This window comes from Lonchura striata, chromosome 1, assembly GCF_046129695.1.
Source record: "Lonchura striata isolate bLonStr1 chromosome 1, bLonStr1.mat, whole genome shotgun sequence".
Classification (NCBI taxonomy): Eukaryota; Metazoa; Chordata; class Aves; order Passeriformes; family Estrildidae; genus Lonchura; species Lonchura striata.
The window spans coordinates 81,437,774-81,464,200 of NC_134603.1; the positions used below are offsets into that span (position 1 = coordinate 81,437,774).

General features: G+C 36.8%; 1 protein-coding gene and 1 long non-coding RNA gene across 10 annotated transcripts in view; one reads left to right on the top strand and one right to left on the bottom strand.

Moving 5' to 3' along the window:
- On the bottom strand, window positions 1-24,916 carry LOC110468461 (uncharacterized). Of its 2 annotated transcripts, none has more exons than XR_013340434.1 (4): window positions 24,734-24,916; window positions 11,554-11,597; window positions 9,869-9,949; window positions 1-21 (listed from the first exon to the last, which is right to left on the bottom strand). It is a non-coding gene; the product is annotated as an uncharacterized LOC110468461 (long non-coding RNA). The 2 variants fall into 2 exon arrangements; XR_013340433.1 differs by lacking the exon at window positions 1-21 and adding an exon at window positions 6,329-6,910.
- The window catches only part of CDH18 (cadherin 18), a 526,665-nt gene that overhangs the window by 418,523 nt on the left and 81,715 nt on the right, over window positions 1-26,427 (top strand). The window lies entirely within an intron of this gene.

The following is a 26,427-nucleotide window of genomic DNA, read 5'->3' on the forward strand; positions in this document are numbered from 1 at the left end:
ATGCTCTTGGTTGTCTTGGATCTGTGTTGAAGACAGAGACAAAGAATGCATTAAACACCCCTGCCTTGTCTATGTCCCTATTTGTGACATGCCCATCCTCATCCTGTAATGAGTAGATGTTATTTCTACACTACCTTTCAGCATTAATATAATTGAAAAATTCTTCTTATTGCCTCTCACATTTCTGGCCAGCTTAATGTCCTATTTGAGCTTTGGCTGCATACATTTTCTCCTTACAGTGACAACCAGTATCTCTGTATTCTTCCCACACTTGACCTTGCTTTCACTGGACATACATCTTCTTTTTCCATCTAATTTCCAAGAGAAGATTCCTGTTCAGCCAAGCCAGCCTTCTGCCTCACCTGCTTGACTTCTGACATTTGGGAATAGTTTGATCCTGTGCCCTTAGAAGGTGAAGTTTAAAAAGTAACCAGCATTGATGAACCCTAGCAATTCCAAAAACATTTTCCCAGGGACTTTACTCACTAGTTCCCTGATCAGCCGGAAGTTGGTTCTCCTCATGTCCAGAGTTTAACTTTTTCTGTCACTTTTCCTTCAGTCACCAAGGATTTTAAACTTGTTCACTTCATGGTCATTGTGGCCAAGATGGCTGTTGACCACCATTTCACTCATAAGAGCCTCTCTGTTGACAAGCAGCAGGTTGAGAAGGGCATCTTTCCAAATTGATTCCTTTAGGACCTGCTCTGTAAAAGCTGTCATCTAAGTTTTTTAAGAATCTTCTGGCCTGAGTTGTACCAGCCAGTGTGATGCTCCCAGTTGATGTCAAGTCCACCATAAGGATGAGGGTGGCTGACTTGGAAATGTCCCTCAGTTCCTCAGAGGTTTATTTTTCAGTGTCATTGTTCTGGCTAGGAATTCTATAGTAGACTCCCACAAAGACATCCAAATTATTAGTTTTTGTCCCTTGATTCTTACCTAGAGGCTTTCAACTGTACCATTGCCAACTGTGAGCTCCCTATACTCTAACCCTTCTATTACATACAATCCACCCCTCCACCTCTTCTGCCCTGTCTATCTCTCAAAAAGAGCCTGTAACCATCAAACAGGGCACTCCAGTCATTGGTGTCATCCCCACAGGTTTCATTTATATCAGTGATATCAAATCTCAGCGACTGTGCCAAAGCTTGGAGCTCATCTTCTTTGCTCTTCATGCTGTGTGCATTAGGGTAGAAACATTTCAGTTTGGTACTTTGTAGACAATACCTTGTGCAGCAGATTGAGATATCCCATTAGTGATCATTTCCTCAAGATTTGGCATATCATCACTTTTGTTCATCACTGGTAAGCCTGGTATTTTCCCTTTCCCCCTTCCAAACTCTGTCAATGAGCTCTGCTACTCTGAGCTTTCCTCCTCTGAGAAAGTCACATGCTGTCGGTGGACCAGTATTGAATAGATCATCCCATGGTCAAAAACTCCCAAATTTTTCTGCCTACACCAGCCCCAGAGCCACACATTCACCTTATGGATTTGCCTATTCTGATAAATATTATTCATTGTTAAAGGATATATGTGCTCCTGTTTCTTCAACACGTCATCTCAGAGCCCTTGAATTCTCTTTTGATTTCCCTCAGACTACTCTGTTATTTTGATGCTGCTGACTTGAATCACCAATAACAGCTAGTAATCAGAGGGCCATACTAGAGACTGTGCAATATAATATAATGTAATTATAATACATACTATGAAATCTCTACCTAGAACTACTCTCACAAATGAGATTGTGTGTTTACATTTATACTCAGCATGATAGAATAAATCAACAAATATAGTAAAAAATAGCTCTGATTATCAGTAGTACACAATCAGAGTTCATGACTTTCATAATTCGGACCTATTTGAAATGGTAAATGGATATTTTTGTACTGTTATTCCTTGTGTGTATTAATTTCTGCAACTCCAAGATAAAACTCTAATCTTGTAAACAGTTGTATGCATGCTTAGCTTTAATACTAGCCTCTGTGTACATTGGCTAATGCCCTAATGTAGATGAAATGGATTAAGATAATGCAAATAGATTTTTAAGTGTTTCAATCTGTGGTCTTACACATGTGAACTCTGACACTTTGTGAAGTGTTGATATCTTTCAAGTGAAAGTTGAAATTTTCTTTTCATTTCATTTAAAAATTTCTTCCTTCTAAGCTATTAATAGGAGATAAAACAATATGCAGGCCTTTATAAAATAAAGAAACCATGAGGTACAAAAACATGCAAAAGCTCTTTCAAAAGGCTGGAATATCAAATATTGCCAGTTACAAGATGACCATACTTAAGAATAAAATTATGTTTGGCAAATAGGAAGATAGGAAAAAATATCCAATACTTTTTGAGAAGTTAAGAACTATTATTTTCAGTACTGCAAGAGATAAAAATATCTTTAATGAGATATTGAAGAAAAATAAGAATCATCTTGGGGATTAATATGAACTGTGTGTCTCTAGAGAATCTGCATTTAAAAAAAGTGAATTTGTAGAAACCATGAAAGAAATTGCTGTATTATTCTAGGCAAGAAAAAATGAAATGATGAGTGACGATCTTATCTGAAGTAGAATTGAAGTATTTCATTATAATGTCTATGAACTTTACATCTGTGAGGACCTTAGGACTGTGTTTATATAAACAATACCTTTATTTGAAATTAATATTCTCTGTTTTTGAAACCATGTGCCCTCACAAAATCTTTTCCTATCAGAACTGGTACAAAATAAATATCTCACTGGTACCTAAATTGCATTTTAGGTACCAGTGAGATGTTTCTGGGTGTCCTTATAGGGACATGAGGTGGATCATACTAAATGTTCTGGTATCTTATTTCCTAACATATTCTTATTCTCTGATGACAGGAAGTATCTTTAATACATAGCCAAAATCCAGATACCCCATTTTCATTCTTACTGTGTGAGAGGACACTGTTGTGTTGGCTGTGTAACACGGGAAGGCCCATTATTTTATTGCAGACACCTACCTTATGTGTTGCTGTTGACAATCCCAGTACATTTTTTATTAAACATATTATATACATGCTCCTCTTTTCTATTATTAATAATTGAAATGTTATTTCTTCAGAAATGGTCTTAGTTGGACATGACATTCTTCTCTTTGGTAATGAGCAATTGCATACTCTTGCATATTAGCAGAAAAGTTTCTGTATGATTGGAATATAGAATAGATTATACTGATTATGCTCAGGTAGTGATTTTGTCTGATATTTCAAGGAATCAATGATTATTGATTTCTTGGAAAATGTGTTAGAACATAATCATTCTCACTCATCAACTTCTGTGGGTCTTTTTCGTGTCAAGTACAAAATGGTCTAATTATTTTTGCATTAAAAAGAGTTAACTTATTTCCATTTTCACATGGACAAATAAGAAAAAAGCTCACAATACTAATAAAGCCAATAGAGTCATGCTAGTATATCCCAGGCATGATCTGACTACTCTGATTTTACAGTATTTGCTCTTAATTATTCATAGTACATATGCTGCAGTAAAACCTCATGACAGCCATCATCTTTAACACTCATATTTTATATTAATAGTAGGTTATTTCATCTTGTGACTCTTGTTAACCAAACAGGTGAAAGACTGGTAATTTTAATGAGACCATTGAAAAACAATAATTTGCATTTCTTTATCAGGAGCTGTAGTGATAGGACAAGGAGTAATGGGTACAAATTGAAAGTGGGGAAATTTAGCTTAGATATTAGGAAGGAAATGTGTTACTGTAAGGCTGGTGAGGCACTGAAACAGGCTAGCCAGGAAGTTTATGGCTGCCCCTTTCCTGGCAATGTTAAAAGCCAGGTTGGATAAGGCTTTGAGTCTAGTGGGAGCTGCCTCTGCCCAGGCCAAGGGGTTGGGACTGGATTATCATCATAATTTAAGGCCCTTTCCAACACCTTAACATCCTATGATTCTATGATTCAGGGGGTTTTGTAGCTCAATATGAAGATACGTACACCTTTAGCTTGCCACTTTGTTGATTCTTATTTCATTGATATAAACATAATAAATGTTGTTGTCTTTGCACATTTGCCAAATTATCTAATAGAAAACAAATTTGCAATTGATGCCACTAACATAATGAAAATCTTCTGCTCTGTTATGGAGCAGTGGCTTTGGCTGCTATCACTGCATGTTGATGAAGAAATCTCTTTATTTTGGGATGTGCATCCTAGGCAGTAGGAGTGGGATATCATACTGACAAAATTCTAGCTTATGTGTTAAGTGGTAATTATTACAACAGTGCAAGCTGGAGCTGAATCAAATGTTTTTTCTCAGCTATGAAGTCATGATTTTGTGCTGTGATAGTTATTGGCTTGACTTCTTTGTCAATAGCAATAATATATTATTTGTTCACTCTTTCATTTAATTACATTTTTGTTTAATTTTGAAATATCTTGTGCAATTAATTCTAAAAGAATGTATTAAATACTTTTTACACTTGCATATATCATGTGTCTCTGTTTAGCTCCTTCAAATTATATCAGCAGTGAGTGTAGCCACCAATGAAACAGCAGCACATTGCAGTTGAGCCTGAAAAAAAGATTGGTCCCTCCAATGTTGATAACTTAGCATTAATGGAGTTATTTGTTTATTTTGTTAGGTTGCAGGATTAGTTGGGAAAAGGATGGAAGAAATTAATGTCAAACTGATCTTTTTTCAACATCATTCTTCAGTGGAAATAAACCACCAAATATTTTTGTTCAATCATTTGTTCAGAACTTGTGACACAAAATATACAATTAGTTTTAGTGCATTCATGATAAAGTTGAGAAATTGAGGACTGGAATTACAATGCTGCCAATAGAAAGATGATGATTTAATTGTCCAATTTATCTAGTAGGCAATTAGGTAGGAGATGGCATTTCATATTTTGCTTTGCTTAGGGTGTTTGAGCCTACTAAAATGATCAGACTGTTATTGTTTAGCTGCACTTTCAGGTTAAAAAAATGGAAGTGGCAATGATTGTTTTTGCCAGAAATGAAGTAAAATATTACACAGTGCAATATTATTGTTTTGATGCCTTTAGCACGAAAATTTTTAACTCCTTTTTGAAATTGGCTTATCTAAAAGTTTGTTTACTAAAATTTATTTGCTATTTAAATTGATGTACCAGTTTCCCATACAGACTAGAACAGTTTAAATATCAAAAACTGTTCTGTAATTTTTGACTAAAATATACCCACGAGATGGAAGTCCCAACTGAGATTCCTTTTCGACTTTCTATTAATGAAACATTTTATATGAGAGGGTAAAGTGGGGTAGTTTTTCTCCATTAATAAGCTCTTCTCTGAAAAGACATTTGTGGCACTTATAAGAAAGTGTCCTGATTCTAGAACCTTTTGTTATTATTATGGTGGGTATGTGCCTATTTTATGTCTTCAGAAAGAGTAGCAAAATATCTAATATTAAATAAATTTATAATATTTACATTTAAAACGAAATGTTTAATGAAAGTACTTTAAATTACTGAAACAACAATTAAATGAGTGGTGAATTGTTAATAATTTATTGGACATGACCATAATCAGACAGCAAATTGGAAAACTTTTTTTGTTTTAAACGCAACTTTAAAAAAAGTATTGTGACAAGGAACTGCAAATTTATTTATCATTTTAAAGCCTTCCCTCGGGAAAAGGTCTGGACTTTATTTGGTAACTACATTTTCCTTAATGGAATTGTTTTCCAATAAATAATATTTTTAACATTTTAAAGTACAGTTCCTTGAAAATATATCTCTAAAGAAAACATTTCTTCTGAAAAGTATCACTCCTCAGATATTTGTGGAAGTGTTATCATGAAAGCTACTGAAGGAAAAATAGACTGGGCAGTCAAACGAAGAAGAGAGGGGCACAGACAAGTGTGGGAACAGTGACTGTCCATTTGTGGATATTGAAATTGTAAGGGATCAGCTGCATCAAATGAATGTTGACAAATCCATGTGTCCATAGTAAGGCATTTTGTACTGTCCTTTACAGCACCCTTCTGGAGAAGTTGCCTGACTGTGGGATGAGTGAGTTTGCAGTGTGTTGAGGGAAGAACCAGCTGAAGGGTCAGAGCTCAAAGGGTTGTGGTAAATAGGGTTACATCTGGCTGGTGATTCATTGATGGTCACCAGTGTTGTTCCTCAAGTGCAATTCTAGGCCCAATCTTATTTGATCTGTTTATCAGTGATCTGCAATGAATGCACCTTTAGCAAGTTTGCTGATGATGCCAAAGTGAGGAGTGCTGTTGAGTCTCTTGAGGGACAGGAAGTTTTACAGTGTCATCTAGATAGATTGGTGCTTTTGGCTGTGGTTAATGGGATAAAATTTGACAAGTCTAAATATCGGATTCTTCATCTAGGATGTTGGACACAGGTAGAAACTGGGAGAAGATTTTCTGGGGAACAGTCCTATAGAAAGGGATATGGGGGTGCTGATCAGCAGCAGCTCTACATGAGTCAGCGGTGTGTGGCAGTGGACCTGGCAGTCCAGAGGTGACTGATCCTGCATCCTGATATGTACCAGAAAGGCCATCCCCATCTGGTCAAAGTGGTGATTATCTCACTTTATTCAGTGTTGGGGTGACCTCACCTTGAGTATGATGTGAACTTCTGGGCCCCACCACTTAAGAAGGATGTGAAGGTCTTTCAAGGTGCCCAGAGATAAGAAATAAAGCTGGTGATAGAGCTGGAAGGGATGTCCAGTCCAGTAGCTGAGGAGTTTGATTCTGTCTAGTTTGCAGAGAAGGAGACTGAGGAGTGACCCTCTACAGGTTCCTGAGGAGTTGAAGGAGAGAAGTAGGTGCTGAGCTCTGCTCCTTGGTAATCAGTGACAGGATGTGTGGGAATGGTTCAAAATGGGCCAAGGAAAGGTTTAGACTGGGAGACATGGTCGATGCCCCAAGCCTGTTAGCATTGAAAACACATTTAGATTATGACCTTAATAACATGTTTTAACTTAGTTGACCCTGAGCTGGTTAGGCAGTTAGACTGGATGATCATTACAAGTCCCTTCCAACTGAAATAATCTATTCTATTCTCTTGTATTCTGTATTCCTTCTGAAATTGTGAAAATGTTAAACTCCCATGGCTATGTACATCCTACTGCTACTGGCCTTGCTAAAATATCTGTCCTCACCCTTCTTCTAGGCCTCCTTCAAGAAAGGCCACAGTAAGGCTCCTGGCTGAATAATCTCAACTCTGTAAGCCTACCATCACAGGAGAGGTGCTTCAACCCTCTTGTAGTTCTTATTGTATTCTTTTAGACCCACTCCAAAAGTTCCATATCTTCTACTGTGACCTCCACAGCTGGATGCAGTACTCCATAAAAAAGTCAAAGTCATCATAAATTAGTAATTTACTAGAAAATAATTATAAACTAGTCTTTATTCTTTATAATACAGTCAAAAACTGTTATATTAAATTTTAAATATTTCTTAGCTTTTGTCATTAACTCATCTTCTGAACTGAATGCAAGAAATTCTAAGATTTTGCTTCATGACAGATGTGCTGTTTCAAGTTATGAATTTAGTGGTCCCTAGGGTCAAAGCATTTTTAAGAAAACATGGATTTGAAATTTCAGTTCCAAATAATAGGATTGTACTACACTAATTCATGTAAAGAGAAAAATGTAGATAGAAGGAGAGAGTATAGTTTATTTATCTTTTTTATTCAATATCCTTTCACACTCTGATTTTCACCTCCAGTCAAAATAATTTCTTTCTGATTAAACTGGTACTGTCTTTTGCATTGATTATTGACAGAGTGAAGACTTAAATAATGTGAACTAAATAAGCAAATCAATTCAACAAAATTAATAACTGTTTGCTGCGTTTAAGTCCTATATAATAACTCTGCCATGTTTATTGTAATTTTGTGCTGCATTTTTATTCTCAACTGCTTCTGCACCAGCTTCTGCTGCTTGTGTAAAACCAAGCTGCTGGGTTATCATTTCACACATAGTAGCTATCCAAGGGAAAGAGTTAGATCAAATCTTCTTTCAGATTGTCCTCTCTTTCTACCATTCTAGTGTTCTTTCTTTGACCACTAGTGGCATTTAAACCTTCAGTTATTGTCTCTTTGTTTGTATGTGTGTATTCCTTCATCTTGTATCTTGTTAGTATTTTTTACATTACTATAACACATCACAGAGTTTTTGATTCCTGAGTGAGTGGAATTGAAAATCAATGTAAGTCTTGACTTTGGCAAAAGTTGTCATATTCTCTTAGAACTGACCTTACCTATCAGACCTAAGCCTGTACTTTATTAGATATATTTGATTTTATTTTACTTGAACCGTGAATGCACTAATAATTCAGTCTTGTCTCAGATGCAAAATAGAAAATCTTATTGAACAAAGCCATCTTAAATAATCAAGATATAATAAAAGCTTTCTGGGTTAGTGGTCCATCTAGCAGAGTATCCTGCCTCTGACAGTAGATATGACAGTGTCAGGAGGATTACTTGGGCACCTTTTGCTCCTGTAATACTTTCCCAGCATCCACAAATGTTGCATTAGGGTTGTAAGGGTTTGTCACATTGCCCTAGTCTTTACAATATCTTTCTATGAATCTATTGTCTGTAACGTTGTCAATTTCTGAACTTTCTACTACTCTTCTGTGATAACACGTTCCAAAAGTTCACTATCTGCATTTAAAGAAGCAATTTCTACCTCTTTCAAACCAGCCACTCTTAGGATTACATTTGTTGTCTTCAATTATAATGTTGTTGAATTTGCTGAACAACAGTTTAATGTAAATTTTATCTTACATTTCATCACCCAGTAGAACCTAGTGTTGTCTTCTGACTTTGAGATTTCACTGAACACTCCTTTGTCTTTGATAGAAATACTAAATAATAGTACAATAAAAAAAGCAAACAAAATGCTATAACAATCATAGTTTTCTTGCAGCAAAATGCATTAGCTTTCCCATTCATAAACCTTGAGTGTATCTTCCTGCAGTTCTCAGTCAATAGATTATAGAATGTTAGCCTCTCTAGTTCCTCCTTGTAAAGTACTTACACTGAACAATCAATCTACTGGTTCATTTCTGTTCCTGACTTTCCTTGGACTGTAAGATGTGTGTTTCTGTACTTGAAGGCCTGTACAGCACTTAAAATATGGACACATTAGGATTTAATGAATGGCACAATGTCATGCTCTCTTCTATTCATAATACATATCCAATGTGCTGAAAATTTCATTCTCTGTCATTATTCCTGTCATCTAAACCCACCAACATTAACTAAAACCTTTGCATTCCTTAGTTTTAACCACAAGTATGCATAGGCAGAGTTTAGGACATTTTTCTGTAGTTTGTTACTGCACCTTTCTCTACACTAAAACTGATCTTTCACCTTTCTGCCCAGGTTTTTATAAGTTTTTATAAAAACTTAAAACTTTATAAAACTTGCAGGAAGTGGTGTTCTGTGACCTTTTTACTTTCCAGCACCAGAAGCTTGGCTCTATTACTATTAAAGTATAGACTGATGGTTTTCTTCAGATTTCTCTTGTCTCAAAATGTTCCCTAGTTCCAGTCTGCAAAATTCTTCCTCTCTACACTACACTATCATCCACATAGAGAGATCATAAATCCCTACCTGCATTTCAGGTTTTGTATATCAACCTGGCAGTTTTCCTTAGAGACCCTGGAGTTGAGTTTCCTTGCTGTGAAGCCATGAGCAATCCACCAGAACATCCCTCTTGCATTTTTCTGCATCCCTGATAACAATATGAAGTACACCTACTGGTTCCTCCCTTTCACCTCCCATTTCTCTTGACATATTAGGAGACCAGTGTAACATTTACACCTAGCAGACAAGTTAACTTGTGACCTCTCAAATATCACAGAAGTAATTACCTACGTTTATAGCAGTTAAATCTTTCCACTGCCAGTATACGCCTGCTTTTATTTCTCTGAAGTGTGTCCCTATGGAAGGAACATCCTGCAAGAAAGAAGAAAAAATTTCAGTATCAGGGCAGATCTCAAACATTGGGTTGATCTCTGTTTCTCAGCTGGGTACCTTCAGTTGCTGAGACTCCTATACTCTGTACTAGGAACTTTGGTCCACTTCTGCTGTAGAAGAGAAATTGTTCTATTATACTCCTACAAACCTCAGATATTGACCTTTCAGATTTTCTTAGCTGTTTCTGGGAGGTACAATAGCAACAGATGTTGTTGAGTAACCATGGTGCTGGATCTTGTTAGGGTGTTGGAGCTTTATGTGATCCTTTTGCAGTACATTAGCAAAAATTTATCAGTAGATTGAATAAATTATGTAATCACCACTTATTGCTTAATACTAACAAATAGAGTGGAAAACGACAAGAGAATGGACAAGAGTGAGCTGGAACATTGAGAAATTGCCATAGTCTAAAATACCACAGAATGTAAATACTGTTCAAGTCCACCTTTCTTTGTCTGAGCCAGTCAGCCTCAAATCCTTTTATGTTTTGGGAAAATGGGAATTTCTGTGAGTTCTCATTTCACTGAAAAATCTAAAGAATCCTAGAACCATCTAGTTCTCTTAGTTTGATAGAAAATCTAGACAAACAAGGTCAAGCTTAAATATTAAAGGTATTTAAAGTTAAATCAGATGAGTACACAAATGCCCAGTTAACATATAGAAGAGAATTACAATAGGCTTCAACATGCACTGGTCCAAACCTACTCTGGGTAACAGGTGTATTTTCACTTGAATGACTGAAGTATAATATTTTTCACTTCAAAATTTGCTGAAGAAATTCAAACTCTATTTTAAAAAAATACCTTGAAGATATCCAACAGCCCACAGTCTTTATCCTTTAACAGTCTTTAATGAGTTATTTTAAAATATATATCTATTACTTCCTTATAGATTACATTTTACTGGAGGTCAAGGAATGAATGAGTAACACTGACCTCCAGGCTACTCTTTTTTAGCAAATCAAGCTCATAGTTTCTCTTTTTCCATGGCTTTTCTAGAACTTTACAGCTCAGCTTTCTACACTTTAAGAAATTTAATATGACCTAGATGATAACCAAATTAAATTATTTAATTTAATAATTTAACTAGTGAACTGCTTGCCTCTTCCATATTTTCTTGTTGTATTTAGGAGAATGTGCTATTTTGAAAGGCTTTAGAAAATTGTCATTAGAGATGGCCAAGGAAAAATTGTTTAAAAGCTTAAATTTTTTCTCTTTCATGGGCAAGTTGATGAAACTGTGGAACTTTAAAATCCTCAAAAATATAAATCTTTAAGCATAGCTTACATTTTTTTACTCTAAATCCCTTTTTCCTTCTCTTATATAAAGTTTTTCTTCTGAAATTGTTATTTATATATGTTCATATAGTTAAATATACCCTTCTGCATCTTTTCTACTTGGTCTTGACTAGCTTTATGGGTCATTGAGGGAAATGGGTATTTCTGTCACTTTTTTTTCCATTGGAAAGTCTTCAGTGTCCCAGAGGCATAGTTTCTCTTCATCAGTTAAAAAGATATATCATTGGTTAGAAGATAGCATGATTGTATATCTGAATGGGAATATAAAAGTTACCTCTCATCATACCTGGATAAATATCTTCCAAGATGCTATATTTTAGCTGAAATTTCCTGTTTGGAAAAAAAAAAAACCAACAAAAAAAAAAAGAAGAAGAGTAATAAGTACTGTGTGTAATACAAAGGTTACAAAATATTAACTTAGTAAAAACTTAGAATATAATGGTGACTGAAAGATGTACAGGGCACTGTTGTGAATGCTATGTAGTAACACTCCCCTTACCAAAATCTTTCATTAAATTACTAGAAGACACAATATAATTATCTTTCTACTTTGTTTGACCTTGGTGTATCCTCAGCTTGAGTCTTGCACCAGGTTCTTGGTACTCAAAAAATGATGGAGGTTACGAGTCCTGTAAAGCTAACAAGTATGATAAAGATTTCAGGGAACATTTTTTGAAAAGACATATTGATATCCTTGTCCTTGTTTGCAGAGAAGGAAGTGACTGGGAAAATAAATCATAAGAGTCCTCAAATATCTAAAAATTGACTGTAGCAAAATGAAAATTACTTTCCGTGTCTGTTGCATATGGAAGTGTTAATTAATGTGGATTTCCAGATTCCATAAAGTGTCATCTTTTGTTTAGATTAGCTACAAGAAAGATTTTTTTTTTTTGTTTCTTTGGTTGGTTTTTTTTGCAATGATGTTGGTAGAACACTAACACAGGTTGCACAGACAGGTGCTAGATGTCCCATTTCTGGAAACATTCAAGGTCAGGTTGGACCATATCTGGATGAAAATGCCCCTACTCATTGCATAAGGTTTGGTCTAGATGGCCTGTAAAAGTTCCTTTTCCAATCCAAGCTGTTCTATGGCTCCGTGAGTTTAAAGGAGACAAAACCCACAAATAAACAAAGAAAAAAAACCCCACACATGCATGAAAAAACAAAAATCAAATAAGCAAAAATCCAAAGCCAACTGCTGCAACAACTTTGGTTTTAAAGGAAGAGAAAATCCACTCAGCCAAACAGTATCCAAGTTATCCACATTATTCAAAATGCTTTGGAACCCAGATAAAACCAGCACACAAGTTCTAAGTCTTGCTAGTGGGAGAACTGCAGAGCAAGCTGCTTAGCTGGAGTTGTTTATCTGGAGAAAAGGAAGCTGATGGGAGACCTTGTCACTCCCTACAACTACCTGCAAGAAATCTGTATAAGGTGTGAGTCAATATCTTCTTCCAAGTAACAAAAAATAGAACAAAAGGAAGTGGCCTCAAGTTGCACAAGAGGAGGCTTAGATTCGACATTAAGAAAAATCTCCTTCCTGAACAGGACACAAAGCAGTAACTTCCCATCTCTGGATGTATTTTAAAGACATGTAGATAGGGTACTTAGGGGCATGGTTTAGTAACCAGACTTGGCAGTGCTGGCTTCATGGTTGAACATAATGTTCTTAGAGGTCTTCTCCAACCAAAACGATTCTATGATTTTAGTATTTGTAGAATAAAAGAGTAGCTAAGAGGCATTCTGCTACAAATGTTAAAAAAACCCACAGTTGCAATGGGAAAACTATGAAGAGCTTTATATATATATATATGTACCTTGTTCCGAAAGTGGCATGTTCTTTAGAAGTGTTTTCGACTGACATTTAGATAAACTTTTTAAAAATTTATCCATAAGTATGACAATAATGTCAGCATTGATAGGAAAAACAGATTAAGAACAACATTCGTGAAAAATTTTGAGAATAACACATTAAAATTCTAAAAATGTTACAGAATATAGAATAAAAAGGAGATTTGTAAATCAAATTAATTCAACAATTACTATGCAGTTTACGTAGCTTGATAGTAGGGGTGCTTTTTGCAATCATCAGGCAACACATGAAATGGCAGCATTAGAACTGAGAAACTAGCTACTCACGTGTAATGCCATAGCTCCTCCAGATTTATCTGAGCTGACATAATGAATACAGGAAAAATTTGCTTGGAATATGTATTTAAACTGCTCACAGTATGAGTGATGTCTCTATACTGAGGGTTTTCTTGCAGAAGCCCAGCTTTGCTAGTGCACAGACTCTGAAGCCCCCCAGCCTACAGTGTTGCACACCTTATCATATGCCAATAAAGGCAGGACAGGAAGGGAAATTAAAGATATTTTATTTGTCTATCATGTGTATCTTTATTTCAGTTCTATGGTATGGTCATATAAATATTTGAATAGATAGCTTTTAAGAAAAAAATAGTGTATTCTGTCAATAGGTGTTTTAAAAATAGTTCATAAATCTATGTTTGTTTCTGTTTTCTCAGTGATGCTTTGTGTTCACAGTAATAAGATTACTTTTCCATAAGCCTAGTGAAAAAATGAAAGCTCCATCAAGTAGTTTTAGACCATGAGATTGTCAATTTGTTGATTATTTACTAGAAACCAGACCTTCACTGGCAAAAAGAATAGGACCAGTAAGCTGTAATGTTCTTTTTCGCTAATCTATCCAAGATGTATGTATTTACCAGTAATAACAACACAAAACTAAATGCTTTACTTTTAATGTTTTAATACTGAGTTTTTTCTCCTTTGCATCAAGGGAGCCCATTTAGATGTATTGCCTGATTTTTCTAGTGTACATCCCTGTGTGTAAAGAATTCATTCCTGGCCATGAATGTGTCAAGTAGCCAGTTCTCAAAAAGACAGAGCCCCATCTGACTAGGAAAAGTGTTTTCTTAAGATAAAGACTCCCACTGTGTCAATTCATATCTTATCACAGCTTAAAAAAATTAAATGGAAAGAAATAAACAAATGGAAACAACAACAACAAAAATCAAACAATGAACAACAAACAAATTTTGGGGCATTAGGTCTTGGTAAACAAGATTAGCGCAGTGCAGTGTTTGTCTACACAGGAAACAGCCCGATGTAAATGTGACTTGCAAGTTATTTGTACTAAGAATAAATTTACTGCCAACTGTTGATGTGGGTGGTATCCACATCACAGTTAAGCAATCAATCACATATACTTTTTATATCCCTTGTTTTTGCATTCCTGCATATGTTCACATAGAAAACACAAAGATGGAAGAATTTTAATACTAACATAGTTTTTCATAGTTACCATTTCACAGTTACATACATATGCAAAGGTTTATAGAGGGTACTCCTCAAAAGTATCAAAAGGAAGGAAAAGAAATTTATTGAGACTTGTGTCTAAATACGTATGTATGTACGTATGTAAAGAATAGATATAGGCTCCAAATAGGATGGAATGTAATTACAGGGTTTTTATGCAGGAGTGATTGGGACTAAAGTGAATGAACAGAGCTTGTGTATAAACTGAAATGCATTACTGGTTTTACCAATTCATTCAGATTAGTGAGCAAAATTTTTGACAGAATGGAAAAAATCTTCCAAAAAAAAAAAAAAAAAAAAGCATAGCACTATTTCCCTCCTTGTTCCACTGCAGCAAATCCCCTTTGAACATATAAATATTCACTACTGTGGAAAAATCAAATCCTTGAATTCATCCTTGGAATTTGGGAATACTCTTTTCTGGCAGACAACTGAAGTTGTGTCAGAGCTCTTTTATCTAGGATGGTGGCCACAGTAATATGGGGCCTCTAGGATAGAAGAAAGGAGGATGAAGGAGGAATTACTGAGCTCCATAAACCATTGCTTATTTTTGAAGTAAGAAAAAAATTGCACTTTTACACTTCCTTTGGATATGGTCTTCTTTTTTTTCTCCCCTATGATATTTTTCAAGACTATCTAATGTCAGAATTTTTAAGTTGTTTTGGCTCTGCTTATATTCTGTTCCTGGGATAGTAATGTATTGTCTTCACAAGGGGAAACTATGCCAAATGCACAAATAACATATTCAAAATTACTATACAAAGGTTTCTGAAATCTGCTGTCTGTTCTGTGTTTTTCTCTCTGATAAATTTCTGCTTATTTGGATGCATTTTTGACCTGTCTCAGGATATTTAGCATACTTATTATATTAGAAATAATTTTTTGTTTAGATATTCCAAATGAAGTAGCTATCCTTTTAAAATTATTCAAAGGTGGACTGGTGTACTTCCTTATTTAGCAGTGAATTTAGACATATACAATGTTAGTGGATCATTTATTTAAGCTATCCTCAAGTGCGACACTTAAGGACTCACAAAAAGAAATGAATCCATATTCTATTCCTTGCCCTGCCAACCAAGATAAGGTGTGGAGTAGTGGTAATTTTTTTTCTCTTTATTTATGAGAGAGTGAAGACTAAAGAACATCATTCATGAAACCTGTCAATGGAAATCTCATTAGTGCTATTATATAGAAGTGACTGGAAGAAGATGGGTGTTTGGAAGAAAGGAATGCAAAGAAGTCAGTACTCAAATATTTTCACTTTTACACAACAGAATATTGATCTTCACAATGTAAATTAATATCAGTGTCTTAGATAAATTAAGACCTAAGGAAAATTTATGTCAAGTGGCATTGCAGCACCTTATATGCATCATCAAAACCACATTTGGTTTGTGTAGTTTTCAGTCAAGATCTCCTACTGAAAATTACCAGATTCACATGCTTATATATTTATTCAAGTTAACAAATGCTATGTTAGATAATTCAGCAAACTAAAATGATAAATAAAAGCAGTCATTATTTAAGATGGTCTATATCTTTACTGTGAGGAGTTACAGCTAAAAATTATCTGCTTCAGTTCCACTCAGAAACAAGTGAGAAGCAAAAAACTCTAACAATATTGAAAGTAAAATAGAAGTACAATCATGTTCAAAATTTGGAGCTAAGGGTCTAACACAAACCCCCACTGAGAGTCCAGTTATGCTCTTTTCGTGGCTTTTAGACCTTTTTTTAAAAGGTATAATCACAATCTGCTTCTGCTTACTATAAAAACAACTATATTTACAAATCAATAGAGAAAAGGAACAAGGGATAATCCATACAATGTGGTTTGAACAGGTGGATTTTGGCAAAGTGAAAAAGGAATCAGACACCCAATTAATACTAATATGATTGCTCATATCTGCAAAGCCAAAGCAGAAAAAAAACAGAGATACTGAATATGCTAATGAAATAACTGTGAAGATTTGTTGAAAAGATACTGTGTGAGTTGACTTTTTCTTTAAATCTATTTAGATGCATGGTCAATTCTACTATTTCAATTATATCTAGCAATAATGCATCTAGGGAAAGTTATTTTGTATAGAAATTACACTTCAGTTAAATATTCCTTTGTAGCTTCCCGAACCAGAATTCCAATTACATCTTGGTTTGTCTTAGCATGCCACTCAAAACCTTTTTGAAAGGCTTGCAGAAGAAAACTGACCTGTTTCCTTATGCTGTGAACATTAAGAGAATAGGTCAATTTACTTACATTCTAACCCTAAATGGAATAAATTACTTCCATTGAAATCTAGCATGATTTGTTGCAGGCTTCCTCTTAGATATCACTTTCTGAAGATGATAGAAGATGTTAATTGATTTTGTAGTTCAGTGACACTAGGTTAAGTGATTTTCTCAATCATACAGCTTGGCTTTGAGACTTGTTTTCATTTTTCTTCTTCTTCATTTGAAAGGTTTTTGTCAAATATGTGGGAGGCACTTGATGGGAGAAACATAGCATGCAACACATAATTAGTATGATGAATGTATCTGCCAGTGTCTGCCTTTGGTTAACTTACTGTATTTTAGAGTAATGGTATTAGTGGCTTAGGAGGAAAAGCAGAGGATAAATGAGAGAGAATAAAAAGAGTAAATAAGAATGTTCTTCAGTACTAAGGGTTAGGTAGAAACTATCACTATTGTATTAGAAAATAAAAGCTATTTTTTTCAAACAGCAAAGTTACTGTCAGCATTGTCTAGCAACCAGTAGCTGATATTGCGTATTATCCAAATTATGCTTATATAAAATCCAAGACCTGTTTAAGATGCTATGTATTCTGTAAACAAATACCAAACTTTTCTTGTTCAAACACCCAGTTCCAGCACCTTGTTGTTTAGTGAAGAATGAGTAAATTCATCAGTCCCTTTTCACTTCTCCTTTTCTCAGATAAATTGTACAGAGCAGAGTTCTGTGACCAGATCTTGCTGATTTAAAAGATCATCCTCTCTTGCTGTGTGTTTTGATAGTTATCCAATACCTATGGTTTCTTCATCCCTGGCCTTATAATGAATGAAAAAGAAAACATATATTATAGATGCAATTCTCATAAGTGGGGGGTGGTGAGGGAGGGAAGAAGGGTGGGTGGAGTACGACACATTCATTTTCTTGTTAGCATACCTCCAGATTCTAATAAATAACATGGGAGTATTGCTAATAACAGAAAAGGACAAAAAAATCTTGATGGTTTTGACTAAGTATACATATATCACCAAAGAAAGTTAAAATAAAGACAAATGTTGCTGAAATTAGAATTTTATAATGGAATAAACAAGATAAAATAGCTTTGCAAGTCTGTTCCCTCCCACTTGAAACCTGTACATGGATTAATTTCTACAGACTGTATTTAAGTTGATCAGAGAAGAGTCTTTTGCATTTGTAAAGCACTTAATGTCCACTTCTGCAGTAAGCAGTAAGCTTCTGCAGACCTTGCATTTTCATTTTGTTTCATTTTTTCCAGACTTATATAGCTGTATGTCTGTGCACTTATGCTGAATTTATTCCTGATAGAATTACTTTGAAGGGTATTGCGCCAGCTTGATTTTAAGTGTGTCTTGGACCTCTGGCTTTGAAATGTATTTGTTATCAGAGACTGTAATAAGAACTAGCTGCAAAGCTAAGTTCTGGTTATAAATTTATATTTCTCCAATACTGCATGTTCCAGTGTAACTTCTATTATGTATCACGTCTAGTAAGGAAAATATTTTCTACTGACAATGTATTCCTAACTGGGGGTGCTGGTGGATGAAAATCTGGACATGAATTAGCAGCATGCCCTTGCAGCCCAAAAAGCCAGCCTGGTGAAAGAAGGTAACAGTGCTCCTCTGCTCTGGTCTGCTCTGGTGAGACTCCTCCAGCTACTGTGTTGCATCCAGCTCTGGCATCCCCAGCGCAAGAAGGACATGGGCCTGTTAGGATGAGTCCATAGGAGGTCGATCACAGGTGATCAGAGGTCTGGGGCAACTCTCCCGTGAGGAAAGGCTGAGGTAGGGCTGTTTAGCCTGGAAAAGAGAAAGCTCTAAGGCAACCTTACAGCAACCTTCCAGTACATAAACAAGGCCGATAAGAAAGAGTGAGAGAAACTTAGGAGAAAGTCTTGCAATCCAGCAAGTGGCAATGATTTTAAACTGGTAGAAGGTAGATACAGGCTGGATATAAGGAAGAATTTTTTGCAGTGGGAGTGGGGAAACACTAGAAAATGCTGCCCAGAGAGGCAATGACTGCTCTACCTTTGGAAACATTGAGGGTCAGTTTGGACAGGGCTCTGAACAGATGGATCTGTCTTAAAATCTCCTGCTCATTGCAGAGAGATTAGACTATATGATTTTTAAATGTTACTTCCATCACAAATGTGTTGATAATTCTACTGTTTTAACAAACCATTTAAAAGCTGAGCAAAACTTGCAATCAGGACATTTCAGTATCAGAGATACCTTATTAAAAATTCTGTGGTTGGTAACAAAAGATATTAAAATTATAAGATGGGGAAGGGTGAGTGAAAGTGAAAGTGATAGCTGTGACAAATATAAGCAAATGTGTCAGCAGAGATAAAATCACGGGTTGCTATACACTAGGACATTTAGCTGTGATCTGTAGAGAGCAAGTTTATATAAGCATTGTTCCTTCTCAGGACACTCAAGCAGGAAGTATGAGAGATTGCTAGGGGTTATGCTATCAAAGGCTTTTAACAAAAAATAACGTTAACAATACTTTAACAATATAAAGTTATTCTACCACATTCTAGGAAGTCAGCCTGAAAGACAAGCATGATGATTGAACAGTTTTTCAAGGCTGCATGCTATTCTGTATTAGAAAAAAAAAAATAAAACCTGTATAGCTTCCAACAGTCACCTCTGGCAGGATATTGCAATAGTCAAGAATTTTAGTTACTCACACACTTTTTTTCCCCCACAAAGTCATCAAGATGTAAAAATAAGGATTTTGTGAAAGAAAAAAATCCCTTTCAAGCTTTCAGGTATATAAAATTTTCCCTCACAACTGATAATGGTTATGTTAGAAGATATGTTTTTGGGTTTTTTTAATCCTGGATAACAGAAATCAAAACATTTCATATAGTTGCAGTATCACAGAATCACAGAATTAACTAGATTTGAAAAGTCCTTTGAGATGATTGAGTCCAGACAATGACCTAACACTACCTTGTCCACTAGACCATGGCACTAAGTGCCATGTCTAGTCTTTTCTTAAACATCTCCAGGAGCAGTGACTCCACCACCTCCCTGGGAAGCCCACTCCAATGTCCAATCACTCTTTTCTATGAATAATTTGTTTTTATTAGGTTTTTTTTTAAAGACTTTTTTTTAAAGTCTTTGTAATATTTTATTTTTATGCTCATAACTGGGAATCCAATTTAACTTTAAAAAAAGGACTTAAAAGGAACACCTTCAATATTAGTAATCTTTATTTTTTTTCTTCTCATAAAGATTCATGAAGCTGTTTTATTTTTCGTCCTGATGTGAATGGGGACATATTTTGCTGTTTCAAACTTTGACAGACATTGGAAAATATTTTAAAAATATACTTGATATATATCAGACAGGACATCAAGAGTCTTAGCCAGACACTTGTTTCCTATGTTTCTTCAATGTCCACAAAGGATATGTTGTCACTTACTGAAGTATGAATAACTGATGTTTTTGCAACTTCTGACATATCTTGCAAATGGCTTAATGCGAATATACTTGCATAGCTGGGAAATAATAAAAAGGTTTTACAAGAAAGGGAGATTGAAAATCCTCTGAATCTGGAAGCAAATTTTTTTTTTTTCCTACTGAGCAGAAAATAATTAAATTGAATAGAAGGCAGCTCCATTTGTATTTTGTAATTATGGTTTAAGGAAGAACCTGCTTTCAGGTAGTTGTAGCTAGAGATAAGGTCTCCCCTGGGACTCCTTTTCTCCAGGCTGAACAAGCCCAGATACCTCAGCTGCTCCTCATATGACTCACTCTCCAGATCCTTCACCAGCTCTGTTGCCCTTCTCTGGTCATGCTGCAACACCTCAATGTCCTTCTCGCTGTGAGGGGCCCAGAACTGAACACAGGATTTAATGTGTGGACTCCCCAGTGCCGAGTACAGGGGGATGGTCACTGCCCTGGTCCTGCTGGCCACACTGTTGCTAATACAGAACAGGATGCCATTGGCCCTTGGTCTCCTGAGCACATACTGACTCATGTTCAGCTGGCTGTCAACCAGCACCACCAGGTCCTTTTCCCACAGGCAGTAGAAACCATTGTATGAAACAAGGGAGTAAAGGCTACAGTCATTTAAATGTTTTTTTTTCTTCAACTTCTAAGAAATTGCTTTGAAAGTCATAAATTAAATGTTTCTGCCTAAAATTTGCAGTGTTCAGCTGCTAAGATAGCCCTTGCAAAATAATAATTAGGATGTTTTGCACATGAATTATTAGGCCTTCATAAATTTGGAGGAATCTGTAAATCCCCTAATATTAAAGCAGCTTAAGTAGGTGTTCTCTCTGAGAAAGCTTCAGAGGAATTTTGCCTTTAGGGATTTCTTACTACTCATCATTTTGAGCATGCACAAAATTGAGTGCTGCTGCTTTGTTTCTTCATAAGTGTATATGTCAAGGTATTTCACTTCCTTTTCATGTTTTAAATCACTACAGAGATGAATGGAGATAATGGCACAAAGCCATTACTGTGCATGAAAAAAATGATTGTCATTTCTTGTTGACTTTCTTATTAATTTATTCGCGTAAAGTAGCCGTATGGTTTATACCCGTTGCATTAAGGTTATGGAAATATAGCAGAAAATAAAACCTTTGCATTTCAGCTGGTTCTTAGGGATGAGAGGGGCTGTATGAAGGTGGGCTTAGTTTCTGATTATAGCCAATCTCACACTGCAAGTCTCCTAGAGTTCAGTCACAGCTTTCACAACAACAGATTCACAAATACTGCAGTTTTGTCACCATAGGTGTGGTTGTATACAATAGGAACTAATGTAATCACAGATTCACAAATAGTGCAGTTTGTCAATCTGATGCCATAGGCCTGTCCAGGTTCAATGAGAACTTACAGAATCCAGGTTCACAAATGCTGCAGTTTATTGAAGCAACAGAATGGTAGGTTGAGGATTGCTGGTGATAAATGCACTAATTACAGTGGTATATGTTTTGAGACAAAATATAGTAACAGATCTATTAGTACTATACATATATATATGTATTGTTATGGTTTGACACTGGCACAATGCCAGTGCTCTTATGAAAATGTGATCCTTATCTTGAATGCTGTGAAGTGGAATTTAGAATAGAGCAAAGCAGGCCCAAGCTTAATAACAGGAAAAAAAACTTTATTAAACTACTACTATAAAAGAAAAGAGAAAACTAAAGAAGGGAAAAAAAAAAAAAAAAAAACTAAACAAGGATCTAAATGAAAACCTTGCAAAACATTCCTCCCCCCTACTACCTAACTTTAACAAACCATAGTGAGACACAATCTGGACTCTAATCAGGTTTCCGCCCTCCAGACAATTAATACTCAGTCTATTGAGGGAATAGAGTCTCTCCTGTGCCACAGACCCCCCAAGAAACACAGCTCCACATCTTGTGTTTCCATGTTACACATGGCACCGCCCGGAGAAAAAGTTTGTTATAGTGACCCTTCTCCTTTCTATGCACAGTGCTCTCACTACTAATGTATGGATGGTCAGACTGCCTTTAGGATTTTTTCTTTCAAGGATGCCCTGCCAAGAGGGGAGAAAACAACAGTTTAGTTTTTCATTGTTTGGGACCACAGTCCCCCCCCATTTTCCCCTGGGGCCGAGGGCTCAAGAACAGAGATCTTCTTCTCTTCTCTTTTCTTTCTAGGGCAAGTGGGTGCTACCACAAACTCCCTAACTTTTTCTCTGTTTACTCCACTTTTGTCTTTTTTCTAGCTGAAACAGGTCTCTTGACTTACTGGCATCCTCCCAAAGCACAGTCTTTCTTGAAGGAGAAGATTGGTTTAGATTGTGGCTAATACGGAAAAGTCCAGCTAAAAGCTATTCCTTGTCCCCTTCCCATCTAGAATTCCTTCTTCCAACATCCCATCCCAGGGTCCAAGGTGTCCCTCTTCCTCTCTTTCAAACCAAGGAGGGGAAAGGAAAATTCACAAAGTTTTCATTTCTCAAGGAAGGGTTAAAAGTCCGAACTCCCAGGATGGCTTGATGCCTGGACATCCAGCAACTCCCACACAACTGGGCACCTTGCAGCAACTCCCCCCGCTCCTCCTTCCTTGCGGCTTTCTCTCTCCCTCTCGGAAGAGGAACTCTGGGGGGGGAAATGGAGACATCCCAGATTTCTTCCACCCTTCCATCTGCAGGGGCCAGCCCGATTCTAGTCTTTTTACTACCTTTGGGGCTTTCGGCCTACCTTTCTCAGGCCATGAGCCTCCCCTCCCCCACCCAGCTCGTGGCTGGGCAGTTGAGGTTTGCACTGCACGCTGACCGGAACCAAAAAGAGCGAGTTCCCCTGGGAATTCTGCTTTCAACCCCTCTGTGTTCTCAGAGGCGTGTCTACTTTCAATTGGTCAATATCTAAATTGACCTCTTCCTTCTGGAAAAAATTATCTATCCGTCTCAAACCACGACATTCTACCCTTTGCCTCTAAGAACACAGATTACAAAAAAAAAATCATTATCAAAATTACATTCAACACATTCTACATAAAACAAGAACTTATACTAAATCTCTACCCTAATTTATCTAAAAACCCAACACATGCTTTGCTCTTATTTCTCTTGATCTCATCTCACAGCATTCACCTTATCACCATCTTATCTTATCTTATCTTATCTTATCTTATCTTATCTTATCTTATCTTATCTTATCTTATCTTTTCCAGGTGAGGGAACCAAATGTCATGGTTTGACACTGGCACAATGCCAGTGCTCTTATGAAAATGTGATACTTATCTTGAATGCTGTGAAGTGGAATTTAGAATAGAGCAAAGCAGGCCCAAGCTTAATAACAGGAAAAAAAACTTTATTAAACTACTACTATAAAAGAAAAGAGAAAACTAAAGAAGGGAAAAAAAAAAAAAAACCTACACAAAGATCTAAATGAAAACCTTGCAAAACATTCCTCCCCCCTACTACCTAACTCTAACAAACTACAGTGAGACACAATCTGGACTCCAGTCAGGTTTCCGCCCTCCAGACAATTAATACTCAGTCTATTGAGGGAATAGAGTCTCTCCTGTGCCACAGACCCCCCAAGAAACACAGCTCCACATCCTGTGTTTCCATGTCACACATGGCACCGCCCAGAGAAAAAGTTTGTTATAGTGACCCTTCTCCTTTCTATGCACAGTGCTCTCACTACTAATGCATGGATGGTCAGACTGCCTTTAGGATTTTTCCTTTCAAGGATGCCCTGCCAAGAGGGGAGAAAACAACAGTTTAGTTTTTCATTGTTTGGGACCACAGTCCCCCCCATTTTCCCCTGGGGCCAAGGGCTCAAGAACAGAGATCTTCTTCTCTTCTCTTTTCTTTCTAGGGCAAGGGGGCGCCACCACAAACCCCCTAACCTTTTCTCTGTTCACTCCACTTTTGTCTTTTTCCCAGCTGAAGCAGGTCTCTTGACTCACTGGCATCCTCCCAAAACACAGTCCCTCTTGAAGGAGAAGATTGGTTCAGGTTGTGGCTAACACGGAAAAGTCCAGCCAAAAGCCACTCCTTGTCCCCCTCCCATCCAGAATTCCTCCTTCCAACATCCCATCCCAGGGTCCAAGGTGTCCCTCTTCCTCTCTTTCAAACCGAGGAGGGGAAAGGAAAATTCACAAAGCTTTCATTTCTCGAGGGAAGGGTTAAAAGTCCGAACTCCCAGGATGGCTCGATGCCCGGACATCCAGCAACTCCCACACAACTGGGCACCTTGGAGCTCCCCCCGCTCCTCCTTCCTCGCGGTGGAATTGCTGACAGGACAGGATTGCCGCCGCCTCTTTCTCTCTCCCCCTCGGGAGAGAAACCGGGGCGGGGGGGGGAAAATAGAGACATCCCAGATTTCTTCCACCCTTCCATCTGCAGGGGCCAGCCCGGTTCCAGTCCTTCCACCACCCTTGGGGCCTACCTTTCAGGCCATGGGGGCTTCCCCTCCCCCACCCAGCTTGTGGCTGGGCAGTTGAGGTTTGCACTGCACGCTGACCGGAACCAAAAAGAGCGAGTTCCCCTGGGAATTCTGCTTTCAACCCCTCTGTGTTCTCAGAGGCGTGTCTACTTTCAATTGGTCAATATCTAAATTAACCTCTTCCTTCTAAAAAAAATTATCTTTCCATGTCAAACCACGACATGTATATATACACACACAAAAGTATTCCTGTATCTATTCCAACACAGTTGGAGAGACAAAGTTCACCTGAAGTTGTCCCTTTAGAAGAAGAGGAGAGATGGAGTCCATCAATTCATACTGATCCAGCAGAGGGTTTTTTCCCCTTCTCTGTCTTGTTACCCTGAACTCCTTCTTTTATATTATAATTTTTGGCCCTTCCCAAAAGGATGGAACAATTGTTCCGTGCTATAAGAGGGGTTTTGGTGACTGTGACTTATACATGTAAGGCATATTCTCTTTTCTCTTAATTTTCTCTGTTAGGAGTGTTTAAGTTAATATATAAATAGGGCTTAATGAGGGTCTTCATTACTTGTTTATTTACTGTCAGTCAGAATTTGCAGTTCATACAAAGGTGAAACAAACCCACTGGTCCTCCTCTACCTGCTGAAGTAGCAGTAATGCCTCTCTGACCTTTTCCAGAGTGTCTCTGTGAGCATTCTAATCTCCTTGAAGGACCAGTTTTACAAGCCTTGTTGAGCCCAGTGAGGGGGAGTAAGGCTGATGCCTGGTACATCTTTGTGGGTGCTCTTCTGTACCTCACTGAGAGGCTTTTAGGACTCCTCTTCACCCAAAATATCCTTCCAACATTAGGCCTGGTCTGAGCCTAGTGTGAGATCACCGAGGGGCCAAGCTTGTGTTTTTCTCAAGAAGCCTTATCAGTTCTTCATTAACTTAAAGCAATTCCAAAGCAATTCTGACAATTTACCACAAAACCAGAGAAAACATATCATTTAGACTTCAAAAATGTGATGACCTCCTTCATTCCCTTCGAAATTCCTGCTGAAGTCAGGTTGTTTAACCAAAATTTGATTCCATTCTTTAGGCTTTTTAGGCTTTGCAAATAATCTGTTGTTGTCAAGCAATATTATGCCAGCTGATCAGGAAATACATATACTAAACACAAACGCTGCATTGAAGTAGAGGATTATAAGTGATGACTGAAAACTCATTTTTCTTCCAGTGTTTTGCCATTTGACGAGTTTGCAGCTTTGTGTACTTGTTTGAATTATTTCTGCATTACTATAAGCATCTCAGTCTTTTAAGTAGGGAATGAACCTAATGGTCTGGAAAATTATTTCAGTGTTGCTCAAAAGCTGTATGTGATACTGTAATGTATGGTGCAATAAATTCTTGGCAGTTAACACAACCATGAATGGAGTGAAATATAGTTATAGATAGTGCATTGTAAAAAAACACATAAAAGTAGCTTTTCTTCTCATTAAATAATTTTAAAAAAGAGGATAATTCTATCTAATGAGAGTATGCTTATATATATATTTTTTAGCAAGGTATTTATCTTAAAGTTGAGCATGGTTTATAATTATCTTTCTGAATCTCTTTTTGAATAAAATTGAAAATAAATAAACAACAACCCCACAAAATCTATTTATAGTCAAAGATGTCTATTTTAACCCATCTGTATCTCACTGAATTTC